The 21,849-nt window shown below is 36.9% G+C and overlaps 1 non-coding gene across 1 annotated transcript; it reads right to left on the minus strand.

The window, feature by feature from the left end:
* Positions 1–19,270: 19,270 nt before the first annotated feature.
* Positions 19,271–19,406, minus strand: LOC125094481 (U4 spliceosomal RNA). The gene has a single exon (XR_007125515.1). It is a non-coding gene; the product is annotated as a U4 spliceosomal RNA (small nuclear RNA).
* Between the last annotated feature and the right edge of the window lie 2,443 nt (positions 19,407–21,849).

The following is a 21,849-nucleotide window of genomic DNA, read 5'->3' on the forward strand; positions in this document are numbered from 1 at the left end:
ACTCTGAGACATATTGGAGTTAAACCACTGTCACGTATGCAATATTCCATTTCTAAATTGTCACTCTTAAGAAGTGAACAAGTTTAGTAGTATGGATGGTCTAAAAGAAGGACTTAAGCGAATAACAGGAGAATTAAGAATTACCTGTAATTTTTAAATATTAAGTTATAAATGGATGTTTCATGATTATAAATCCCATGCTCAAGGTAGACTGATATTTATGAGAAATTGCTTCAAGAATATTTGCCAAACAGATGTACTAGGTAGTGCCAAATCTATGTATTTATATTTATTTAAATGAAGATGAATGTACAAAAACAAAACAAAACAAAAGACAAAAACAAACCTATCAAACTCGAATTCTTTGTATTGCTGCCAACAAGAAAAATTTTCCAGTTTGTGTCCATGATTAAGCAAACTATGAGAAGCTGGGCAATGTATTGTCACACATTCCCCTACTTTGCCTACACTGAGGAAGGAAGAACAGCATTTTCTACTCTTCTTTTTAATTAGTCTATATTTGTAGATTGGTTAGAAATGGCCATTTGCATGAATCCAAACCTAGTAAAAACAAACAAACAAAAAAAACCTTCCTTCACTGCCTTCTAAGAAAGAGTAGAACCCATAAGAAGTGCCAAAAGAATAGGGTCTGCAATGGATATGTTTTCATTGGTATGCATTTGGGGCATAGGAAATGAAAGTATTAGAGAATCAGACATATCCTTTTTACCCCTCTGGGATGAGCTTGAGAAGAGATGTCGACAACATGTATGTACTGTCCACACAGACTGGTAGAAAGAACACACTAGGTTCTGCCTAAATTCTGGTCCAAATGCTGGAGTTTATCTTTTGGGTGATTTAAAAAAAAATACCCTATTATTTTCTGGTATAAATTTCTCCATCTGTAAAATGATATATTTAAGTTAGATAAAATTCATCCCAACTGGAAAAAAAGGAAGACTATATACAAAGTAGACAGAAATAATGCCAAAATCTAGGAAGCATAAACTTTACCATTCCACTGAAAATATTGTTAAATACAGACAGAACATAAACTTTGGAAAAGAAGGAGAAATTGATACATTTTGAGCATTTATTCTGTACATGGCACTCTATTAAATTCTTACTTACATAATCTTGCTTAATCCTCTCAATATCCCAGTGAGATGTAAAGCAACTGTAGTTGTAATTTGCTCACGTTATAAGGTAAGTAAACTGATACACATTCTCAAAATAATATATAATTAAGAAAAAAACACCTTGTGCACAGAAATGGAAATGGTTATGGAGAACATTGCAATAAAAGAAAAAGGGATTGGGGACCACTTTGTATGGGAGGTGATTACTTAGCCTGAAGATCAAACTTGGAAGCTTTAAACCTAATGTTTCAATCATGATTGTTTTAAGAATTGACAAATCCATTTATTCTTTTAAATTTGTTTCTCAGATACATTCAGCCAAACATATTTAGTTCCTACTTTTTGAAGGGGTTAGGGAACATTGGAACTCAATGCCTACATGGTGATCTTGCTTTCAAAAGCTACAGACAGGCAGGGCACATAAGTTAGGTCAAAAATACTAAAAGTTTTAAGCTAATTATTCCAACAGATACTGGTTCCCTTCCTCTATGTGTTGGAATTATGCATCCACACTATTTGTCCTGTAACTTTGCAGTGCCTTTTCTTATGGGTGAGGTATACTTTCCTGCTCTGTTGATTTTGGGATAGGTAAAATGGCATGCTTTGGTCAATGGAATGGAGACAAGTAACAGTGTGCAAATTGTCAGCAGAAACCCAAAGAAGCATCTTGTATTTCCACATTATTTCCCATGTTCTTGAAACCCATGCATAAGATAGCATTCAACAATAGCTGTTTCAGGTTATTCAGTTCCAGAATGAAGACAGATGGAGGAGACCTGAACCCAAAAGGGAGTTGGAGCTTCACCTGACCCAGCCCAACACAGCTTCGATCTATGGAACTGCCACCAACCTGCATGCACTACAGGGACTTGAAAATATATGTTTATTATAAGCCACTAAGATTTTGACATTGTTTGTTATTTAGCAAAACATGGCAAATACAGTTCTCAAACTATTTCTAGCTGGGGTCATTTTTTATCTTTCAAAATTGCAGAATCTTGGAGAGTTGAGTCAGGAGAATTAATGCCTTATTTTAACAAACATCTTTAACTACACTTGTACAAGTTAGGTATTGTGCAAATTAAAGGTTGTATGATATCCTAGACTAGCTCCTCATTCATCAAATGTCTCACATATTAGCTCATTCTATTTCTTAACATTTAAAAATCTATTTTCTAATATTTAATTACAGGAAGATTAGATTTGTAAAGAAGGACTTGAGTATAACCAATGATGATAATCCAAATTTCATTTCAAAATGAAGTGTTCACAAAGGGGCCATTTTTTAAAATTTGTATTCAATATAGTATTAAAATGGAGTAATGGAATTTCTTATATCAAAACTTACAAAATCATAACAACTATTACATTACAATTAAATAACTTAACGTTAATGTTACAAATTTAGATACCATAAATCTTATTAAATCTATGTGAAGAAGACTACAAGAAGTCTTAGCCAGCTTCCTATTTTTGTCATATAGACAAAATGTACTATACTGCCCTAAATAATGAGTGTTTTATTTTTGAACAGAGCTTCTCAGTTTCAAGGGGCAAATGGTTATATAAACCACCTAGAGATCTTGTTAAAATGCAGATTCTAAACCAGTAGGTTTACTGTAGAGAGTAAGATTCCTGCTTTTCTAACAAGTTTCCAGAATATAGTGATGCTTCAGTTCCATAAAACGCATATGGAGTAGTAAGGCTTTCCTTAGAATACTTCTTGGACAAAAAAAAAAAAAAAGAGAGAGAGAGACCAAAAACATATATGAAAGACAGATGGCTTAAGTGGCACTGTATGTACTGTGTTTTACACAAAATTAAAAAAATAAAGATCTTAGAACATAGCTTTTATGACAGATATATTTCAAGTAATATTAAATAACTATCATTACTTTGTAGAGTAAATCTGGGATTTTTCAATAATACTGTTCTCCTTTGTTATTTCAGGATGGCCAAAATTATTTACATATATATGTATATTTACATATGTAAATGTATGTTTCCATACATATGTATTTGAATATATTTATATATTAAATGAATATATCTAATGTAGATGAATATATATGAATGAATATAAATAAAACTCTCTTAAATGTTTATAGCATATCTAAATAAAGTAGAAATAATAATCTTAGAGAATAAGACTCAATTCATGACTCTCTTAACAGGAACTATGATTTTAGCTGACAGAAGCAACAGAGTTAAAATCTTACAAACCGTGAGCAAATTAACTTCATTTTATTCCAGATTTTATCTGCATTGCATTTTTTCTGGAAACCGCATCCAATTATAGAACCTGTCTTTTCTGCCTCTACCTGTGTTGCTAACCATCTCTCATAATTCCACCATGATAGGTCTGCTTCTGTCCCCAGAAACTTCAGAGTGTACTTGTGCTATCTTCACTCTGAGTTCACACAGAAATATACGATTCAGAATGTCATGTTCTACATAAACAACAACAAGCTCTCTCTTCATTGGACTTTGGTTGTCCCTAAGCTGTCATTCTATTCTTTATTTCCTTCAATGATCAAATGTTAGGTAGCTCTGGCTCTGTCTCATGTATTGTTCTCTTTTCCTGCCATCGTTTGCTCTCAGTGTGCTACCATTTCCATACATAGGCACGACTAAAATATTTAAGTGGAGACCACCTTAATGTTTTATCAGTAATTCAAAAGCATTCAAAGTCCTATTTCTCATACTCGTTGTATTTTAGGTCATCACTGATATCTTCCTCCCGGGGATTTATAGAGACTCTATTCAATTCCATCTTGTTTCATCCTTTCTTGACAGGTGCTTCTCTCTTCCTTCCCTATCATCCATCCAATTTGTGACAAAGTCTTCCACATGTAGGAAAAAATCTTTTACTTGATGTCATAAGTTGTTATTCGACTTTTAGAGAGATATTCACTTTCTGAAGATTTTTTATGTCATCCAAGGGCCATACTTGAAGGTATTATTTATCCAACTCCTATTTTAGAAATCAAGGGGAAGGTATTGCATGCAGTCACTACTGGGGATGGGGAGAGGACAGACTCTGTAAGGGGCTTTGGGAGGGTTCCAGAGGCAATTATCAATCATCTACTTTCCAATAACATCCAAGGAAATACTAGTTTGTAAGATAAAGGCTAGCAGAGATAAATTAAGCAATACACATATTTCTTTAAAATTAATAGTTGCTGTTAAAATCAGGGTTAAAAAGTGATGTAGTACATTGTATGTAGAAAAATATGTGTGGGTTGAAATGGTGAAGAGTAAATTTGTGAGTTAGAGTCTCAAAAGCCATCTCACTGAGACTGTGAAGATGAGAAACAGGGAAGGATAAAAATTGGACTTTTAGTTTTTTGGAATTTAACTTGAAAAGTGATTCAATTTTAGCACTTTTGTTTCTTCCTAAGAATTTGATAATAGGAAAGAGTTCATTTGAATTTGGGGCATGATTTTTATACATTTTATTAATGGAGTATATTACATTTCACTTTGAATCAAATTGTAAAAGCTCTAATGAACTTTATTGAAAAATGTGCCTACACATAATTTGTGATGTGAAATATAATATGTAATGAGTTTTTAATTGTTTGTATCTTGGAGTTTTCCAAGACATTCTCCAGAACACGCTATCTTTCTCTCTTAAATATTCTCATTGATGATCCTTTGTTTTCAGCGTTCTTCTTGGTCCCATTAATATAATCTTGGACACCTTCTTCCTATTATTCTATACCATACAACTCTGAAAATTTCTGTCCATAATTTCTTAACCCCTGTAACCAAACATTAGCCTAAGATTCATATTTTGGTCACTAGAAAAGAGACTTTAGGTGGAACCAAATTGTGTCATGATACATGATACATGATACATGAGAGAGAGAATAGGAAAGGGAGAGAAAGCAGGTTCATGTGAGTTTTCTTCTCCCTGTATGATTTCTGTATGTTCTACTCTTGTTTTCATGAATTCATAGAAATTTATCAGAGAAAAAGAAACTATGGCATTATGAAAGTAATGAATGTCATACAGAGTTTCTATGTAAAGAGGCCATTTGCACTTGCAACATACCAAAGTGTACTTGGCTATGGATTGAAAAACTACAAAAAGCTCCTGTTTTGTGTAAAAACTAAACCCCTTAGGATATATTTTGCAGTCTAGCAAAGAGAAATACTCCTAATTGTACATGTTAAGCTATCTCCAACTAATACAAACTTAGTGTGAATTATATCATTAAATCTCTGTCAAAAGAAAAGATAGCTATGGGAAAACCAGTTTTTATTGACAGTGGGAAAGGAGAGAGGAAAAAGATAGAGATAAGACAAGATAGGACAAAGAAGCAAACAGGAAATGAAGAGAGAATAAATTGTTGGACATATTTGAAAGTTTACATTTTGAAAACAAAAATATTTAGTTGGGTTAAAATGAGGGGAAAAGTCCTTTCCACATTGTACCTTGGGAAGAGATTCGCTGATTTATTGTGTCATTTAATTCAACTGTTTGCTAACTTTTGCTGCAATACTATTGTGTTTTTAAGCCCTCTAGTAGTTACTGAGGATTTAAAACTGTACAGAGTTTTCTTATATACATCTGCTGTCCCTTTTAGAACATAAACAGGTAAATTCAAGTTCAATTTATCCATTATCCATTCATTTGCTCAACAAGTACTAATTGAGTATCCACTGTATATGAAACACTGTTCTAAACTTCAGGGCACAGCTATAAACAAGAGAGAAAGGGCGCTTCCTTTTAGAGCCTTTATTTTAGTGAGAAAGATACCAAGTCAGTACATAAACAAGTACACAAATAATGATGCTATGTGCTCCACAAGGAAGGGAGAACCAGAACTTCAGGCAGATCTTTCTGAGAAGGTGACCTTCCAGAGGCCGTGGTGACTAGGTAGGTGCCAGATGCTGGGGAAATATTGTGGAGTACCACCTGCTCCATCTTGGGCAAGTCAACAAGGCTTCCTACCTTGGAGGTCATGACTGGGGGCCAGATAAGAATTAACGCAGCTCAAGGGGAACAGAAGGTAATTCAGGAAGGAGAACAGTATGAATAAAGGCAGAGAAGGACTACTGAGTGTGCCTCGAACTCCAAGCTGCACTCCATGAGCTAGAAGCTCTTCATTTGGGAGGCCAGTGAGCGGCACAAGATGACATTGCAGAGGTGTTTGGAAAACTTGTCATGGAAAATTTCATAATAACTATAAGCAGGGTCCGCTGTCATTGTTAGCTGTGACTCCTCATGTAAACAGGTGACATTTTTAATGTAACAAACTTCTCATTTGGGGTGCAAATCTGTCTTGTTGGCTTCCTGTCTTTGAATAATAAGGGACATTGTCTAAAAAAGACTTGTATGGTTACAGGCATTTACAAGACAGTGTATATTGAGGAAAGGCCATATGGGACATGGGGACAGTCAGGATTGAGACCATATTTGATTCTCTGAAAACACACAGGAAGAGTGTTTATAAGTCCTAATCAGATTGTAGGATCTACTTCAGGCATCCAAGGACAGAATGACGAGATAGAGGCATCGAGGGAATGCCAACTCAATTCCTTTTCTGAGGGAAAGAGTCACCACAGTAACTTTATCTCTGTCACAAAAATTAAGTGTGCCAGACAGGGTGATAAGTATTACTCTTTGCGCATTCATGGGTCATGACTTTATAAAGTTAGTGACCTCTAAACTGAAGGCTGTGCACAATCTCTTCCTGGTTAAACTTACACATTTTCACCAACCAGCTGCAAAGTTAACCTAATGAGCTGTGAGTCTAACAGAATGATTCCTCTTATTGGCATTATTTTCCTTACATGCTTTGAGGCATGCTGCTCTGTACTACAGTAGATATTATTGAAACAAAAGTAGAAAAGAAGCAAAAGGAAAAAAAAAAAAGACAATCAGAAAGAATTTGCTTTTGGTGCCCTTGTGGTTGGTAATTGCTTTAGTAGAGTTCTTATTAGTGAGACTATACTTAACTGAAATCTTCATTAAACTAAACAAATACCACTTGCTATAGTTAAACAACTACAAGTTACCAAAGAGACAAAAACTAGAGTCCACTGACCTTAGTTCACTAATGAATAGATGCTATGGGTTGGATATGGAGTATGTGAGCTTTGATTTTACCTTTGTAGGAAAAGAGTAACACACTATCTTTTGGCTAAACAAGAAAGAATATAGAAAAATCAAGACCAAGTTAGATGTTTGATGAATTAGATAATTTAATGATACCAAACATTAAATTATAACACTTAAATTTTTTTATTATCTCAATATATTTTTAAATCTTAATTTTGAAGCCAGAGAAAACCTGAACAATTATCTATTAGTAGCTCATTTAAAAATTAACACAGATAAAGAAACAGAAATTTTTTGGGCACCTGGGTAGCTCAGTCAGTTAAGTATTTGCCTTTGACCCAGGTCATGATCTCTGGGTTCTGGGATCAGTCATGCATGGGCTCCCTGCTTATTGGGGATCCTGCTTCTCCCTCTCCCTCTGCCCCTCCCCTACACTCATGCTCTCTCTCTTTCTCTCTCTACTCTCTCAAATAAATAAAATCTAAAAGTTACATTCAAGTTCTAACTTCTTTTTTTTAAATTTTAATTTATTTTTAAAATTTCTTTTCAGTGTTCCAAAATTCATTGTTTATGCACCACACCCAGTGCTCCATGCAATACGTGCCCTCCATAATACCCATCATCAGGCTCACCCAACCTCCTAACTTCCTCCCTCCAAAACCCTCAGTTTGTTTCTCAGAGTCCACAGTTTCTCATGGTCCATCTCCCCCTCCAATTTCCCCCAACTCACTTCTCCTCTCCATCTCCCCATATCCTCCGTGTTATTCCTTATGCTTCACAAATAAGCAAAACCATATGATAATTGACTCTCTCTGCTTGACTTATTTCACTCAACATAATTTCTTCCAGTCCTATCCACGTTGATACAAAAGTTGGGTATTCATCTTTTCTGATGGAGGCATAATACTCAATTGTGTATATGGACCATATCTTCTTTACCCACTAGTTCATTGAAGGGCATCTTGGTTCTTTCCATGGTTTGGCGACTGTGGCCACTGCTGCTATGAACATTGGGGTACAGATGGCCCTTCTTTTCACTACATCTCTATCTTTGGGGTAAATTACCCAGTAGTGCAATTGCAGAGTCATAGGGAAGCTCTATTTTTAATTTCTTAAGGAATCTCCACAGTTTTCCAAACTGACTGCACCAACTTTCATTCCCACCAACAGAGTAAGAGGGTTCCTCTTTCTCTGCATCCTCTCCAACACTTGTTGATTCCTGTCTTGTTAATTTTGGCCATTCTAACTGGTGTAAGGTGGTGTCTCAATGTGGTTTTGATTTGAATCGCCCTGATGGCTAATGCTGATGAACATTTTTTCATGTGTCTGTTAGCCATTTGTATGTCTTCTTTGGAGAAGTGTCTGATCAAGTCTTCTGCCCATTTTTTGATGTGATTATCTGTTCCCTGTGTGTTGAGTCTGAGGAGTTCTTTGTAGATCTTGGATATCAGTCCTTTGTCTACAGTGTCATTTGCAAATATCTTCTCCCATTCCATGGGTTTCCTCTTTGTTTTGTTGACTATTTCCTTTGCTGTGCAGAAGCTTTTGATCTTAATGAAGTCCTAAAAGTTCATTTTGACTTTTGTTTCCTTTGCCTTTGGAGACATACCTTGAAAGAAGTTGCTGTGGCCAATGCTAAAGAGATTACTGCCTATGATCTCTCTAGGATTCTAATGGATTCCTGCCTCATGTTGAGGTCTTTTATCCATTTCAAGTTTATCTCTGTGTATGGTGTAAGATAATAATAGAGTTTCATTCTTCTACACATAGCTGTCCAATTTTCCCAGCACCATTTATTGAAGAGACTATCTTTTTTCCACTGTATATTCTTTCCTGCTTTGTTGAAGATTATTTGACCATAAAGTTGAGGGTCCATATCTGGGCTCTCTACTCTGTTTCACTGGTCTATGTGTCTGTTTTTGTGCCAGTACCATGATGTCTTGGCAATCACAGCTTTAGAACTTGTGAATGTGACCTTATTTGGAAATAGGATTTTTATAGATTTAATTAAGTAAAGATGAGATAATACAGTATTAGGACAAACCCTAACTCTGATGTCTGATGTCCTTATAAGAAGGGGAGAAAACACAGACACAACACAGGAGGAAGTGTATGTGAAGATGGGAGTGGAGTTGAAGTGATACAGCTACAATCCAAGGAATGGCAGGAATTGCCAGCAACCATCAGAAGCTAGGAGAAAGATATGAAACAGATTCTGCCTCCATGCCTTCAGAAGAAACCAACCCTGATTGCTAGGTTATGGTCGATCATAAATAATCCCAGATATAATACCTCTATACATGTCTAATCAAAGTTGACTGGGCATTCCATACTGTTTTGTTTTCAATCCAAGATCTGGGATGGGGAAATAGCTAATTATTTAAAAATTGATTACTGCCAGGACACCTAGGTGGCACCATTGGTGAAGAGTTTGCCTTTGGCTCAATCATTATCCCAGGGTCCTGGGATGAGCCCCATGTTGGGGGAGCCTACTCCCCCTCTCCCTCTGCCCTTCCCCCTGCTTGTGGTCTCTCTCTCTCTCTCTGTCGAATAAATAAAATCTTAAAAAAAATTACTCATTATCACAGCAGGTAGGAAAAAAAAAGGTGAATCATGTACTATCTCTAATGGACAAAGAACTAATGGACAAAGAGCTAAATATCCCATCCAAGTAAATATAACTAAATATCCCAAATAGCCAAATATCCCATCCAAATTATTAGCTACAATGAGTTACAGAAGTATTGTTATGATGTGGCTTTCCTACAGGGAAAACATGTATTTCTGCAGAAGGATCATATGCTTATGTTTACTAAATATAGAAAAAAAATTCAGTAAATATAGCAAAAACATCCTTTTACAAATGGAGGATTTCATCAGTTCCCTGAGATACAAATTTTAAAAGAAGACTTTCATGCTTTTATTTGTAAAATTGTTTTAAAATAAATCTTTACCTTGAAATAACATTTGTAATATCAAACCCTCCCTTTAACTCCAAATACCAGTTATCCATCCCACTATAACTTTTTTTGTTTCAATCAATAATCCTATTATTTTCCAAAAGTTACATGACATTTTTGATGTATTTTGATTACTTATCCATCACCTTTTCACTCTTCAGCATGATCCCCACTGCAAATGTTGAATACTAATCAAAATGGAAAAGAGTAGGTTGTGATTGTGTTTAAGCAGAAAATTACTCTGGTCTGCAGGATGCCTTTAGGATATATGCAACAGACTAGTGTAGCAGATGTTATGCTGTGGCTGTCCATCACTGAAATGGGACGGATTGACCATTAGGGTGTCAGGAGTGTGGGGAGTCGGTGTCCATTAGCTTTCATCAAGTATCATGCAAAGTAACACTAGCTTGTCTCTTCCATCAACTATGTTTACTCCATTGCCTTAAGGCACAATGTTTAAAGGTTAGAAACCCAACAATAAATGAAAAAAAAAAACAACCTAAAAATGTATTTTCCTTAAAATTGGCAGCCATCAAAAAAAGGTGATTTGTTACTTCAACAAAATAAAAACAAAAACGAACAAAAGAAACAAAACTTCTCTGACTCTCCCTCTCTTTCATTCTTCACATCCAATCATTCATCAATTGCTATTGATTCTCCCTTTATGATTCTTTTACACTTGCATTCTCTTTTTCATATTTCCAATGTGATTTCCATATTTTAAATCTATACGCCATTCCAACAGGAGTAGTTTTGCAATAAACGTATAATTTCTCTTGCTACCATCAGGGATGGCTACTCTTCATTCAGCACCACAAGATTTTGTATCTTTTTTTCCTTTTATAAACATTTTCACAATTCTTTGTTGTTCATGTCAGTGTTTCTCAGTGAGGATGACACTGAACCCTAAGAATAATTGTGGAATTTTGTGGTCAAGATTTTGTTTTTTGCTGGAATTGAGGGGCTCCTCGAGCCAGATTGCAACATATAGGATGGCCTCATACAACAAAGAATTTTGTGACATCTTGCATGATTTTCATCATTTGGTAAAAAAATCTACTTAAAATTATATAAATCCAGAAACTATTCTTATTTTTCAAAAGAACATAAAATATTTTATACATTTTAATATATACTACATTTTAATATATACTACATTTAATATATACTACATTCTCCAAGATGCCACTAATAATTGCCTTGAAAGACGACTTTTTTTTAGAACTTGATGAAGAGTCATTTAAAATTTCTGGAACTGGGAGGAGTCAAGATGGCAGAGAAGTAGCAGGCTGAGACTACTTCAGGTAGCAGGAGATCAGCTAGATAGCTTATCTAAAGATTGCAAATACCTACAAATCCAATGGGAGATTGAAGAGAAGAACAGCAATTCCAGAAACAGAAAATCAACCACTTTCTGAAAGGTAGCCCTGGCGGAGAAGTGAATCCAAAGCGATGGGAAGATAGACAGCGGGGGGAGGGCCCAGCTCCCAGCAAGCAGCGGAGCAATGGAGCACAAAATCAGGACTTTTAAAAGTCTGTTCAGCTGAGGGACATCACTCCAGAGGCTTAACCAGGGTGAAGCCCACGCGGGGTCAGCGTGGCCTCAGGTCACACAGGGTCACAGAAGGAAGGGGGTGTCCTGAGTGTTGCAGAGCTTACAGGTATTAGAACGGGGAAGCCAGCTACAGAGACTGAGCTGAGGAGTGAGTTCTCAGCTCCAGTTACCTTTAACAGGTTGCAGGCTCTGTCAGCTCGGAGCGCAGCCGGAGGCCAGGGTGATGGGAATAATTGGGCGCTGTTCTCTGAGGGCACACTGAGGAGTGGGACCCTGGGCTCTCGGCTCCTCCAGGCCAGAGACTGGGAGGCAGCCTTCTTCATTCCCGTCCTCCAGAACTCTACGGAAAGCGCTCAGGGAACAAAAGCTCCCGAAAGCAAACCTGAGCGGATTACTCAGCCTGGGCCCCTGGTAAGGGTGCTGCAATTCCGCCTGGGGCAAAGACACTTGAGAATCACTACAACAGGCCCCTCCCCCAGAAGATCAACAAGAAATCCAGCCAGGACCAAGTTCACCTACCAAGGAGTGTAGTTTCAATACCAAGGAGAGCAGCGGAATTCCAGAGGAGGAGAAAGCAAAGCACGGAACTCATGGCTTTCTCCCTATAATTCTTTAGCCTTGCAGTTAATTTAATTTTTTTTCTTTTTCAATTTTTTTTCTTTTCTTCTGTCAATTTTTTTTAACTTTTACCCTTTTCTTTTTAACGTTTTTTAACTAGTTATCTAATATATATATATATATATATATATATATATATATTTCTTTTTTATATTTTTTCTTTATTCATTTTCTTTTTTTAATTGTTTTTTTTTTTTTTTTTTTACTTTTTCTTCTTTTTTTTCTTTCTGAACCTCTTTTTATCCCCTTTCTCCCCCCTCACAATTTGGGATCTCTTCTGATTTGGTTAAAGCATATTTTCCTGGGGTTGTTGCCACCCTTTTAGTATTTTACTTGCTCCTATATATACTCTTATCTGGACAAAATGACAAGGCGGAAAAATTCACCACAAAAAAACAAAAACAAAAACAAAACAAAACAAAACAAAAAAAAAACAAGAGGCAGTACCAAAGGCTAGGGACCTAATCAATACAGACATTGGTAATATGTCAGATCTAGAGTTCAGAATGACGATTCTCAAGGTTCTAGCCGGGCTTGAAAAAGGCATGGAAGATATTAGAGAAACCCTCTCGGGAGATATAAAAGCCCTTTCTGGAGAAATAAAAGAACTAAAATCTAACCAAGTTGAAATCAAAAAAGCTATTAATGAGGTGCCATCAAAATTGGAGGCTCTCACTGCTAGGATAAATGAGGCAGAAGAAAGAATTAGTGATATAGAAGACCAAATGACAGAGAATAAAGAAGCTGAGCAAAAGAGGAACAAACAGCTACTGGACTACGAGGGGAGAATTTGAGAGATAAGTGACACCATAAGAAGAAACAACATTAGAATAATTGGGATTCCAAAAGAAGAAGAAAGAGAGAGGGGAGCAGAAGGTATATTGGAGAGAATTATTGGAGAGAATTTCCCCAATATGGCAAAGGGAACAAGCATCAAAATCCAGGAGGTGCAGAAAACCCCCCTCAAAATCAATAAGAATAGGACCACACCCCGTCACCTAATAGTAAAATTTACAAGTCTTAGTGACAAAGAGAAAATCCTAAAAGCAGCCCAGGAAAAGAAGTCTGTAACATACAATGGTAAAAATATTAGATTGGCAGCAGACTTATCCACAGAGACCTGACAGGCCAGAAAGAGCTGGCATGATATATTCAGAGTACTAAACGAGAAAAACATGCAGCCAAGAATACTATATCCAGCTAGGCTATCATTGAAAATAGAAGGAGAGATTAAAAGCTTCCAGGACAAACAAAAACTGAAAGAATTTGCAAACACCAAACCAGCTCTACAGTAAATATTGAAAGGGGTCCTCTAAGCAAAGAGAGACCCTAAGAGTAGTAGATCAGAAAGAAACAGAGACAATATACAATAAGAGTCACCTTACAGGCAATACAGTGGCACTAAATTCATATCTCTCAATAGTTACCCTGAATGTTAATGGGCTAAATGCCCCAATCAAAAACACAGGGTATCAGAATGGATAAAAAACAAAATCCATCTATATGTTGCCTACAAGAAACTCATTTTAAACCCGAAGACACCTCCAGATTTAAAGTGAGGGGGTGGAAAACAATTTACCATGCTAATGGACATCAGAAGAAAGCAGGAGTGGCAATCCTTACATCAGATCAATTAGATTTTAAGCCAAAGACCATAATAAGAGATGAGGAAGGACACTATATCATACTCAAAGAATCTGTCCAACAAGAAGATCTAACAATTTTAAATATCTATGCCCCTAACATGGGAGCAGCCAACTATATAAATCAATTAATAACAAAATCAAAGAAACACATCAACAATAATATAATAATAGTAGGGGACTTTAACACTCCCCTCACTGAAATGGACAGATCATCCAAGCAAAAGATCAACAAGGAAATCAAGGCCTTAAATGACACACTGGACCAGATGGACATCACAGATATATTCAGAACATTTCATCCCAAAGCAACAGAATACACATTCTTCTCTAGTGCACATGGAACATTCTCCAGAATAGATCACATCCTCAGTCCTAAATCAGGTCTCAACTGGTATCAAAAGATTGGGATCATTCCTTGCATATTTTCAAACCACAATGCTCTGGAGCTAGAACTCAATCACAAAAGGAAATTTGGAAAGAACCGAAATACATGGAGACTAAACAGCATCCTTCTAAAGAATGAATGGGCCAACCAGGAAATTAAAGAAGAATTGAAAAAATTCATGGAAACAAATGATAATGAAAACACAATGGTTCAAAAATCTGTGGGACACAGCAAAAGCAGTCCTGAGAGGAAAATATATAGCAGTACAAGCCTTTCCCAAGAAACAAGAAAGGTCCCAGGTACACAACCTAACCTTACACCTAAAGGAGCTGGAGAAAGAACAAGAAAGAAACCCTAAACCCAGCAGGAGAAGAGAAATCATAAAGATCAGAGCAGAAATCAATGAAACAGAAACCAAAAAAAAAAAAAAAAAAAAAAATAGAAAAAATCAACGAAACTAGGAGCTGGTTCTTTGAAAGAATTAATAAGATTGATAAACCGCTGGCCAGACTTATCAAAAAGAAAAGAGAAAGGACCCAAATAAATAAAATCATGAGTGAAAGAGGAGAGATCACAACTAACACCAAAGAAATACAGACAATTATAGAACATACTATAAGCAACTCTACGCCAACAAATTTGACAATCTGGAAGAAATGGATGCATTCCTAGAGACATATAAACTACCACAACTGAATCAGGAAGAAATAGAAAGCGTAAACAGACCCATAACCAGTAAGGAGATTGAAACAGTCATCAAAAATCTCCAGACAAACAAAAGCCCAGGGCTAGACGGCCTCCCGGGAGAATTCTACCAAACATTTAAAGAAGAACTAATTCCTATCTCCTGAAACTGTTCCAAAAAATAGGAATGGAAGGAAAACTTCCAAATTCATTTGATGAGGCCAGCATCACCTTGATCCCAAAACCAGACAAGGATCCCATCAAAAAACAGAACTACAGACCAATATCCTTGATGAACACAGATGCAAATTTTCTCACCAAAATACTAGCCAATAGGATTCAACAGTGCATTAAAAGGATTATTCACCACGACCAAGTGGGATTTATTCCAGGGCTGCAAGGTTGGTTCAACATCCTCAAATCAATCAATGTGATACAACACATTGATAAAGAAAGAACAAGAACCATATGATACTCTCAATAGATGCTGAAAAAGCATTTGACAAAGTACAGCATCCCTTCCTGATCAAAACTCTTCAAAGTGTAGGGATAGAGAGCACATACCTCAATATTATCAAAGCCATCTATGAAAAACCCACCACAAATATCATTCTCAATGGAGAAAATCTGAAAGCTTTTCCGCTAAGGTCAGGAACACGGCAGGGATGTCCATTATCACCACTGCTATTCAACATAGTACTAGAAATCCTAGCCTCAGCAATCAGACAACAAAAGGAAATTAAAGGCATCCAAATCGGCAAAGAAGAAGTCAAACTATCACTCTTCGCAGATGATATGATACTCTATGTGGAAAACCCAAAAGACTCCACTCCAAAACTGCTAGAACTTGTACAGGAATTCAGTAAAGTGTCAGGATATAAAATCAATGCACAGAAATAAGTTGCATTTCTCTACACCAACAATAAGACAGAAGAAAGAGAAATTAAGGAGTCCATCCCATTTACAATTGCACCCAACACTATAAGATACCTAGGAATAAACCTAACCAAAGAGACTAAGAATCTATACACAGAAAACTACAAAGTACTCATGAAAGAAATTGAGGAAGACACAAAGAAATGGAAAAATGTTCCATGCTCCTGGATTGGAAGAATAAATATTGTGAAAATGTCTATGCTACCTAAAGCAATCTACACATTTAATGCAATTCCTATCAAAGTATCATCCATTTTTTTTTGAAGAAATGGAACAAATAATCCTAAAATTTATATGGAACCAGAAAAGACCTCGAATAGCCAAAGGAATATTGAAAAAGGAAGCCAACGTTGGTGGCATCACAATTCTGGACTTCGAGCTCTATTACAAAGTTGTAATCATCAAGACAGCATGGTACTGGCACAAAAACAGACACATAGATCAATGGAACAGAATAGAGAGCCCAGAAATGGACCCTCAACTCTATGGTCAACTCATCTTCGACAAAGCAGGAAAGAATGTCCAATGGAAAAAAGACAGCCTCTTCAATAAATGGTGTTGGGAAAATTGGACAGCTACATGCAGAAAAATGAAATTGGATCATTTCCTTAAACCACACACGAAAATAGACTCAAAATGGATGAAGGACCTCAATGTGAGAAAGGAATCCATCAAAATCCTTGAGGAGAACACAGGAAGCAACCTCTTCGACCTCAGCCGCAGCAACATCTTCCTAGGAACATCACCAAAGGCAAGGGAAGCAAGGGCAAAAATGAACTATTGGGATTTCATCAAGATGAAAGCTTTTGCACAGCAAAGGAAACAGCTAACAAAACCAAAAGACAACTGACAGAATGGGAGAAGATATTTGCAAACAACATATCAGATAAAGGGCTAGTGTCCAAAATCTATAAAGAACTTAGCAAACTCAACACCCAAAGAACAAATAATCCAATCAAGAAATGGGCAGAAGACATGAACAGACATTTCCGCAAAGAAGATATCCAGATGGCCAACAGACACATGAAAAAGTGCTCCATATCACTCGGCATCAGGGAAATACAAATCAAAACCACAATGAGATATCACCTCATACCAGTCAGAATGGCTAAAATTAACAAGTCAGGAAATGACAGATGCTGGCGAGGATGGGGAGAAAGGGGAACCCTCCTACACTGTTGGTGGGAATGCAAGCTGGTGCAACCACTCTGGGAAACAGCATGGAGGTTACTCAAAATGTTGAAAATAGAACTACCCTATGACCCAGCAATTGCACTACTGGGTATTTACCCTAAAGATACAAACGTAGTGATCCGAAGGGGCACGTGCACCCAAATGTTTATAGTAGCAATGTCTACAATAGCCAAACTATGGAAAGAACGTAGATGTCCATCAACAGATGAATGGATAAAGAAGATGTGGTATATATACACAATGGAATACTATGCAGCCATCAAAAGAAATGAAATCTTGCCATTTGTGACGACGTGGATGGAACTAGAGGGTATCATGCTTAGCGAAATAAGTCAATCGGAGAAAGACAACTATCATATGATCTCTCTGATATGAGGCAGAGGAGATGCAACATGGGGGGTTAAGTGGGTAGGAGAAGAGTAAATGAAACAAGATGCGATTGGGAGGAGACAAACCATAAGTGACTTTTAATCTCACAAAACAAACTGAGGGTTGATGGGGGGAGGGGGGTTGGGAGAGGGGGGCTGGGGTTATGGACATTGGGGAGGGTATGTCCTATGGTGAGTTCTGTGAAGTGTGTAAACCTGGCGATTCACAGACCTGTACCCCTGGGGATAAAAATATATGTTTATAAAAAATAAAATTAAAAAAAAATTTCTGGAAGTTATGTCATTGAAATCACAGCACTAACCTTCATCATTCACATGGTTTTTAGACACAATACTAAACACTTTGTTACACATTAATAACATTCATTCATGGTGATCCTGCATATAGATGTCACTGAACTTAGTTGTGTACTTTATTGTAGACATGCATTTGTGAAACAAAAACCATATTATTTCTTAATAAATTACTTCCCATGTATGTTTTCCTTCATTTATTTTCTTCATATTATAGATGACAATTACATTGACATTTTTGACATGATTATAATTTTTTCAGGATATTAATAAAATATACACACAAAATATTTGGTGTAAAAAGCATTTTGTATCTAATACAAAGGAGGTGTTTGAATACATGACAAATTATTTTACTTGTATTTTCAAGTACCGCAAAATTTCCTTTCATATCTTATATGCTACTTCTCAACGTGTACACTCTGTTTCTGCCAAACTGGTTGAATGCCTCTTCACTGAATCATCTCCAGCCCTGCCAGGAACACCTTTTCTTCCTTTTTCCTCACTGTCCAAAGACTGCATTTTTCAAATGAAGCTTTCCTGATTACCCTGATTTTCAGCGAGAAATATATATCTTTAATCTTCAGTACCATGCATTAGTCACTTAAAGCATGTCATGTATCTGGTTTTTGTTTGTGTCTTCCAAATCAATTTTCAGCTGTTAGAGGAATAAAACGTAGAAACCCTCTCTCAAACTTCTTTATTCTCCTCCTCATGCCTAGAACACTATGTATATATAATAAGCATTTGAGTATACTTGTTGATTGATGTGTTTTGTGGTTAATGTACATCTCAGTGCTCTCAAAACAGGATCTTATGGTGGTTATTCTCCATGCAATAGTGAGGCTGTGTGGCTCAAAGCTCTTAGGTATGGTCTATTGATCTATAAACTCAGAGTCTGTTGTGAGCTCTGGGTTCATTTGAATGTTAACTCTTAGGTCTTTCTGGAATGTGACTCTATCTGCCCTTATCTTGATGTCACCTGGCTTTTGTGATGAGGACTATTTAAGTGTTATTACAATGTATCAGAGAAGGCTGGTGCTATAAGCTACAATATGACCCTTTTGCCTCTGCTGGAGGTGGTGGGTCGCTGAGTTTCCATAAAGTAGCGGCTTTTTGTACCTGCAAAGAAACAGCCAGAATGACAAATAATTCTACCTCCTATGATCACTTCTATTCCACTACTCAATTTTAGTTGTCAAAAGATTGAAGACTCTTGATAAATCACAAGAAAAATAAATTGTGGGCAGCATTTCTTTTGTAGTATTCATAAAATTTCCATATCCATCAAAACTTTGTACTTTCCTTGTTTATTTCCATGCATACATCATTGTTCAACAATTTAATCTTTGGACTATACAATAAAGTACAAAATAAGCAAGCAAACAAACAAAACAAAAGCAATATTTTTCTTCACATTAATATTATCATTCTAACTTCAGGCAAAAGGTATAGTAATTCCTCTCTTTGTTTTAATTAGCAATAATCGCGCCTCGGATAAACTCATTGGCTACGATACTGCCACTGTGCAAAGCTCCTCTCTTTGTTTTAACAAGCCCCCTTAATGTTGCCATACAAAAGCCATATAAAAGCCATGGTTTCCATGACACTGAGATATTAACTAGAAATAACTATACATCTTCTAATATTCTGCTTTTTTAAAGGAAATTAATTAATATGGACTACTCTATCCAAGATCAAATTTAGCTGAGTAGTCTGCCAAAGTCGGTTGTCATTCTTTTTTTCTCTAGTGAAAAAAGCTGTCAAATACTCTCTTGTACAGAATCAAGATAACCTTGAAGTGATTTCTAGGAGTGTATCTCAATTATATGAATATGTTAGAGGTTAGTTCCCTGATCAGTTGAAAAAAGCATATATCATTCAATCATTCATTTTCTAAATGATATTTGAGTCCCTACATGTTTCAGACACTGTTTTAGGTATTGGAAATACAATAGGGACCACAATAGACAAAGTCCTTACAATTTTGTAATTTATCAGTGAGAGAGAGAAAAAAAAAATCCAGGTATGTGATAAAATATTAGGTTTGTGAAGGGCCAGGAAGAATCATGAACTGGATTGAGGTTGTAAAGTGTGAAACAGTTACTTTTTTCAATAGAAATGTTAGGGAAAGCCTCTCTGCGTGGGTATCATTTGAGCAGGACAGAGTGAATCTCAGGCAGAGAGAAGCAAATGTAATGTCAAGACTGGCGTGTGTGTAGCACGCTGGAAAAATAGCACAGTAGTCATGATGGGGTCTTTGTGAGGGTCCTTGAAATACTTTTGTACAGGAGTAGCATGAAGCATGGCCATAGGGCTTGCTGTAGTGCTATGTTTGAAGCAAGTGAATATGGGGCTGCTCTCAAGACTCATCAACTGCTGGTTCAGACCCAGCCCTAAGCATGTCCTGTTGGTGTAACTAAAAGCTGCATTTGTGAGTTTTTGGCCTGCTAGACCACTTTCAGTTGAACAGAACAATGAGTATTACCCACCTTCAAGACAAGTGCAGCTGGATCTAGTGGCCAGTTGCAGAGCTGCAGAGAAAGGCAGAGATGCCTTCAGATGAGATGCTCTGTCTCCCTGATGGCATCTTCTGAGCAGCCTGGCTTCGGACTATTGACTCCTTGCAGGCTCAGCTTCTTAGCAGGTGTGGCCCAGTGGGGTCCTGGTCCCTGAGCTGTGCTGTACACACTCAGCACTTCCTTCTTTTGCCCTGAGGTTGGGTACCCTTCCTGTGCCTGTGAAGGTGATGGCAGGAGAGCCTGCACTGACCTGGTCTCCTTGGATGCCTTCGGCCCCATGGAAGAGGGTGAGCAAAAGAATTAAAGGACACTGATTTTAGGGACTTGTCCAGCCTGTAGAGTCGTGTCCAGGTTAGGGAGACCTAAAGCTTGTTTAATTTTGAGAGTCTTCTATTTAAAAAATGACAAATGTTAAATGAAGTCTGAGAATAAATGCTTATCTTAAATGACAAAATAAAGCACAATGAATTATGAATTTTGTATGCTGACACATACGCAAACACATTTAAAACTAACAACATTAAAAAGTTTGATTTTTTTTTTTTAGATTTTATTTATTTACTTGACAAACAGAGATCACAAATAGGCAGAGAGGCAGGCAGAGAGAGGGGGAAGCAGGGTCCCCACCAAGCAGAGAGCCCAATATGGGGCTCGATCCCAGGACCCAGGATCATGACCTGAGCTGAAGGCGGAGGCTTTAACTCACTGAGCCACGCAGGCGCCCCTAAAAAATCTGATTTCTTTACACATATTTGTAACACTTTCCCCCGTATTTTCTGCTTACATACTCTTTAATCATCTCCTCATAAAACAATGATTTCATATAATCATTTCCTATAGAAAGAATAGAGAATTCCATATTTTTTTAAAAGATTTTATTTATTTATTTGACAGATAGAGATCACAAGTAGACAGAGAGGCAGGCAGAGAGAGAGAGGAGGAAGCAGGCTCCCCGCCGAGCAGAGAGCTCGATGTGGGGCTCGATCCCAGGACCCTGGGATCATGACCTGAGCCGAAGGCAGAGGCCTTAACCCACTGAGCCACCCAGGTGCCCCAAGAATTCCATATTTTTTCTAATATGACTGCTCGAGATTTGGTTTTTATTATTAATCATTTCTCTTAAGGGGTCGGACAGTAGGGATTTTAGTAGGGATCTTGTCAACAGGCAAAATCAATATTACATAGGTACTTGTGTAACCATTTAAAATGTAACCATGTAAAATGTGAAAATCATTCTTAGCTCATGGGCAATAATATAGGACGAGGCAGTGAGCCAGATTTTATCCATAGGTATAGATTGCCAGCTCCTGTCATAGAACATTTTCTTTTAATTTCACAACTTGTAATTTGTAGTGTCCAGGTAAATTTGGAAGTTGTTGATAATCGTGGAAAATCTCCACCAGATTTCTTTAGAGTAGTGACGTAACTTATAAACCAAAACTTTGAGAGTAAAAAGA

Source organism: Lutra lutra, chromosome 2 (genome assembly GCF_902655055.1).
Source record: "Lutra lutra chromosome 2, mLutLut1.2, whole genome shotgun sequence".
Taxonomy (NCBI): Eukaryota; Metazoa; Chordata; class Mammalia; order Carnivora; family Mustelidae; genus Lutra; species Lutra lutra.